The sequence below is a fragment of the Nomascus leucogenys genome, chromosome 16 (assembly GCF_006542625.1).
Source record: "Nomascus leucogenys isolate Asia chromosome 16, Asia_NLE_v1, whole genome shotgun sequence".
In the NCBI taxonomy this organism is placed as follows: domain Eukaryota; kingdom Metazoa; phylum Chordata; class Mammalia; order Primates; family Hylobatidae; genus Nomascus; species Nomascus leucogenys.
The window spans coordinates 28,644-34,592 of NC_044396.1; positions in this window are offsets into that span (position 1 = coordinate 28,644).

The following is a 5,949-nucleotide window of genomic DNA, read 5'->3' on the forward strand; positions in this document are numbered from 1 at the left end:
TTTGATGATATTGGAGTATAATCTTGAGCTACAAAACTGATGGTCCCTCTCAGAATTAGGGAGACTGAGGAGGCTCTAAAGGGGGCACTGCAGACCTCCTAGGAAGAAGATCTAGGAGGGAGTAATCTAGGATATTTGGTGTGGCTTCTGAGATACCTGAGAGTATCACAAGCCAGACACATTCTACAGCTAGCCCTTAGGTTAGGTTGCTCATGTAGGGCCATAAAAGACTGCACATAAGGAATTTCTTTTCATTTTTCTTCCTTTGTACAGAACAAATCTAATTGTACCATATCATAATGTGAAGAACTATGCCTAGGCCAGATCTGTTGGTTCACCAACTTGTATTGAACCCATACATTGTTGCAATAAAAAAGATTTTTTTTTCTTATTCAATTTGTCTACTTTGAATTTACTCCAATTGCCTAAAAGGCACTCCAATAATAAGTCTCTCAGGATGCTTCCTGTTATCCCCAGGTCTACTAAGAAACTTTACAGGGGGTTTCACTTAGCCTGAGTTAAGTGAACGCCTAGTTACTTTTCTCTTCTAAATTTCTTTTTTTTCTTTTTTTTTTTAATTATACTTTAGGTTTTAGGGTACATGTGCACAATGTGCAGGCTTGTTACATATGTATACATGTGCCATGTTGATTTCCTGCACCCATTAACTCGTCATTTAGCATTAGGTATATCTCCTAATGCTGTTTCCCTTCTAAATTTCTACTTTCTACAAAGAAGGCGTAAATATGGACAGCAAAAATGTTACAAAAGTGGATCACAAGAAAAAAAAAGGCAGTAGAATGTTGAGCCTAAATTCCAGAGTGAAGAAAGCATCTTAGGTTGGGCAGAAAGGGGTTAAAGAAATGGTGACTGTGGAAAGGAGAAAGCAAAGGGTTGAAGGGCATTTCCCAAGGGGAGATGTCAGAAGCCCCTACTTGCTGGAGGACCTACCCAGCAGCAGAGACACCAAAAACAATGTTCGAGTGGCCACTTGTCTACTGCTGTGGGTGGTCAGCTATCAGTCCAGGGGCCCAGGAACTCTTGGTCCCTTTGACAAAGATGGGCTTGACCAAGGGTGGTTGTAAGAGAATACACAGGAAGGGGTCTGGAACTGGCTATTAGGAAAATAATGACCCCTAACTCCAGGTCAGAAAAGGAAAGGCCAAGAGGGAGGGGCTATAACCCACAATCCCAGAGGGAATGTTCATGCTGAAAATCCCAGAGCATCTAAGGCGTGGCCAATTGTACCAATGCCCAAACACCTGGAGTACCTGAGTGTCAGTCAATGAGGGTCTCCTCACCAAATGCCAGCAATCCTGGGGCACCCATGGGGTGGCCAACAGTGAACCCCAGTTCACGTTGGTGTCACAAAGCAACGTGACTCTGGCATCCCAGAGTCAACACAAGAGGAGACCTCTCACAAGCAAGTATCCTGCCTTAAACAATTTCCCAAATACAGTTAACAGGAAGTCAAAAGAAACAAACAAAAAAAAGACTGCAATTAAAACACATTCTATGACTTAAAATAGAATGACTGATAGAGCAATAAAATGGAATCAGAGAAAACAACAAGAAAAGGGGTGACAAAGACACGCTTTAGGGCACCCAAAGGACAGGAAACTTTTAACTGACTGCTTAGCTAAAGGCTTTTGTTTCCTATCTCACTCAATATTATTTGGGGGGTGGGGGAGATAGAGGGTATACTCACGCATCCACAGGAGCCAAAATGACACCAACTGATCATCCATGTGGGACACTGGTAAAGTTCTCTTCAGGTTCTCCAGTTTGGGTGGGCTCAGCTGTCGTGGTGGGAGAAGCTGGCACCAAACCGGTAACCCATCTGCCTGTGGGTTGCAACAGTGGGTCTCCTACAAGGCAGTGGCACTACGGCCACTTTCTCGTTCACTCAGCTCTGCTGCCTGCTGGGGAAAATGATAGCTCTAAAAAGAGCCTTTGGTTAATGTTACAGCTCTCGCAGTGTTAACAGCTCTTTGATATTACAGCCACAGTGTTATAGCTCTTGCAGCCTCGGTCACCGACTGCTTTACCATCCCTCTCTATCACCATCTTGCTCCATCTCTCTGCTCATCGCTTCTCCAGTCATCCTCTCACCGATCACTGTCTCTTCTCCTCTCTTGCATTTGCCTTTGCCTTGCCGACTACCGACTGCTGACTGCCAATTCTCTCACCATCCGTCACACCGTCGTCTTCTCAGCTCCACATTGGGCACTACCTGATGCAGAGAAGGCTTAGCCCAGGAAGCTTCTTGGCTTTGCTTAGGAAATAATTCAAGAGTGAGCCAGTAATAGAAGAAAACAGCTTTATTGAAGTGGCAGTGTTACAGCTCCATGACTGCTCCTGCAGGGCAGAGCTGCCCCACAGGCAGCATGAAGAGTAGCAGATCAGGAGAAGTCCTGCAGTCATATTTATGCTCAATTTTTATTACATGCAAATTAAGGGACGGGTTATTCAGAAATTTCTACAAAGAGGTTGTAACTTCCAGGTCATTGCCATAGCAAGGGGCAATAACTTCTGGGTGTTGCCATGGCAGTGGTAAACTGACATGGCACTGGTGGGCATGTCTTATGGAGAAGTGCTTTTGGTGCCTCTTCTCTGTTTCAGCCAATCTTCAATATGGTCCAGAAGGGAGTCCTGCCTCCTCTTCAATTTCACTGGTCCACAGATGGAGAGTAATTTAGCCCTGGGATGGACCATACCAAGACTCATGGATAACTTATTTAGATGATGATATTTAAAACTTTTGAATTGATAATATTTAGATAAAATTTTTAATTTAGAATTGATGCTGGGATGGATTTCAACTTTTCGGAATTTTGGAATGAGGTGAATGAATTTCCATATGTGACAGATACAACTTTTGGTTGATTAGAGAGTGAAATGTAGTAGTTTGAATAGTGTTTCTGCTAAATTTATGTCTATTCAAAATTTCAGAATGTGATCTCATTTGGGAATAGGGTCTTTGCAGATGTAATTAGTTAAGAATTTTGAGATGAAATCATGCTGGATTTAGGATAAGCCATGAATACAATGACTAGTGTCTTTAAGAAGAGGAAAGGATGCAGAGAGACACACAGAAGGCGGCAATGTGAAAAATGAGGGCAAGGATTGGAGTGATACATCTACAAGCTAAGGACAAACAAGGATTGCTGGAAACTACCAGAAAGTTGGAGAGAGAATGGGATAGCCTCTCCTTCAGAGCCTCTGCAGGAAACAACCATGTTGACATATTTATTTTGGCTTTATGGCCTACTGATTGGTGAAAGAATAAATTTCTATCGTTTTAAGCCACCGAGTTTGTGGCAATTTGTTACGGCAGCCCTAGGAAACTAATACAGAAAGGAAGAAAAGGAAAAAACAAAGAACAAGTGTCATAAATAGAAAACAGAAGTAGATATAAAACATTTATAGTAGATATCAATCAAAATTGACCAATAATCACTTTAAACATGAATGGTTTAACTATACCAACTAAGACGGTGTTTGTCAAAGTGGGTAAAAAAACAAACTATATGTTTTCTATTAGAAACCTACTTTAAAAGTAGAAAGGCTGAGATTGGTTTAAATAAAGGGATGATAGAGAAAGATATACCATGCTAACACTAAACAGAAGAAAGCAGGAGTAGTTATATTAATTTTAGGTAAAGTGGAATTCAAGACAAGGAAAATTATCAAGAGTAAAGAGGGGCAGGTAACATCACAATGGTGAGAAACTAGATGCTCTCCCATAAGATCAGGAACATGGCAAAGATTTATCTTGCCATCATCACTCCTGTTCAAGATCATACTGGAATCCTAGCTAGTATAATAAGACAGAAAAAGGAGAAAAGTTATATAGATTGGTAGAGAAATAAAATAAAACTGTTCACAGATAACATGACTATCTATATAGAAAATTCTGAGGAGCCAACAAGAACAATAAAATGTCTGGAACTAGTATGCAATTACAACACTTCGCATGATATAGGGTTAATATACTAAAGTCGATAGCTTATCTCAATACCAGCAATGTGTAACTGGAATTTGAAATTAAAAATCATTTATAATAGCACCAAAACTCAAACATTCAGGTATAAATCTAATAAAATATGTATTAGATTATATGTGCAAAAATACAAAACTCTGATAAGAAGAAATAAATAAAGATCGAAATCAATGGAGGTAAATTCCACATTTATGGCTTGGAAGACCCAATATAAGTGTCAATTTTCCCAGTTGAATTATAGATTAAATGCAGTCAAAATCCAGCATGCATGCAACTTTGTGGATACTGACAAACTGATTTTAAAGTTTATATGGAAAGACCAAAGGATTAGAATAGCCAAGACAATACTGAAAAGTAAAAAGAAAAAAACTGAAGGTTTTCTATATCAAAGTATCAAAACTTAAAATAGTGGGATGTCCAGTCATATAACTGGCTATGAATTGTAAATAAAGGGAATAAACACTGTAAATATTTTTGACACTTTTTTCAACAAAGAGAAGAATTATTCAAATGCTTTTTTTTTTTTTTTTTTTGATTTAAGCTTCTCTGACCAGGAAAATCATCTTTTTAACTGAAAAGGGCAAGAGAAAGAAAGGCTGATATTAGGTCAAGAAATTGAAAGCAGGTTTCTGACTATTTTTTAAAAACTGAACTGAACCTGCAAGTAAGCAGGTTTCTAGGTGTTCTAACATGAGTGTATGCCTCCTTTTCCAAAATAATTCTATCCCAGTGAGGGAAATCTTAATAGGAGAGAATGCCATATTACCACGGTAAGCTTAAGAAACTTTGGAAGACTGAAGAAAAACACATACTGAACTAATTTTGTTAAAAGAAACAAAGATGATTTCTACAGCTATTTTAAAACATTCTCAGATGGATAGCCTATGGAGAGAGGCATTTTTTTTGAGACGGAGTCTCACTCTGTCAGGTTGGAGTACAGTGGCACGATCTTGGCTCCCTGCAACCTCCACCTCCAGGGTTCAAGTGATTCTTCTACCTCAGGTGCCTGCCACTGCGCATGGCTAATTTTTGTATTTTTAGTAGAGACGGGGTTTCACCATGTTGACCAGGCTGGTCTCAAACTCCTGACCTCAGGTGATCTGCCTGCCTTGGCCTCCCAAAGTGCTAGGATTACAGGCATGAGCCACCAGCCTGGCATAATTTGTTTTCTTGATGGATCACTCAAATGGAAGGCCAGGAGAATACTGTTGAAAGTATATTTTTGATCCAAAGAAGCAAGCATTTGACCCAGTCTTTTGTAATACTGAAGAAATATGGTCTGGGTGCTAACATATTTTGTAGTACACATTTTTATTTCTTAAGTGCACTAAAAATTGATGTATTACATGTACTCAGTGAAGGCATATAAATTGATTGAGGCCAAACCAAATAGAGATCTTTATCAGAGTTGTACAGAATACTGCCCTTCCAAATTATATCTGTAAGGGTTCTCAGTTGCAGACAACAGAATTCACTCAACCTAAGTTAATCAGAAAGGAATGTATTAAATAGTATTAGATACCTATGTTACCTTTTGAACTGTTGGGCATTGGATGTTATACAGTGTAAAAGAAGCTGGGGATCATATCCCCAGTTAAAGAAGTTTTACTTTTAATCTTGTTCATCTATGTTTATGTTTGTTGAAGATAAAATGCATAAACATATAATTACTCTAAATCTATATGGGAACATAGTAGAATATGACTATAAATACAAAATTAATAATATTATCTGCACTAAAGGTATAGTTTTCAGAATGAGGGCGATAATGATATTACTGACTTCTGCACTGAGACATCCTGTCAAACTTAACCTGTGTTATATCAAAAACCTACACTCCACAAGTGGCTTCTATGAGCACTTCTTCTTCCCAGTATCTTGAATAATATCTTAGGCTTTACTAGTTAGCTTAAGGAAAGTCTGAAAGGAGTTTTTACTGGTGAAAT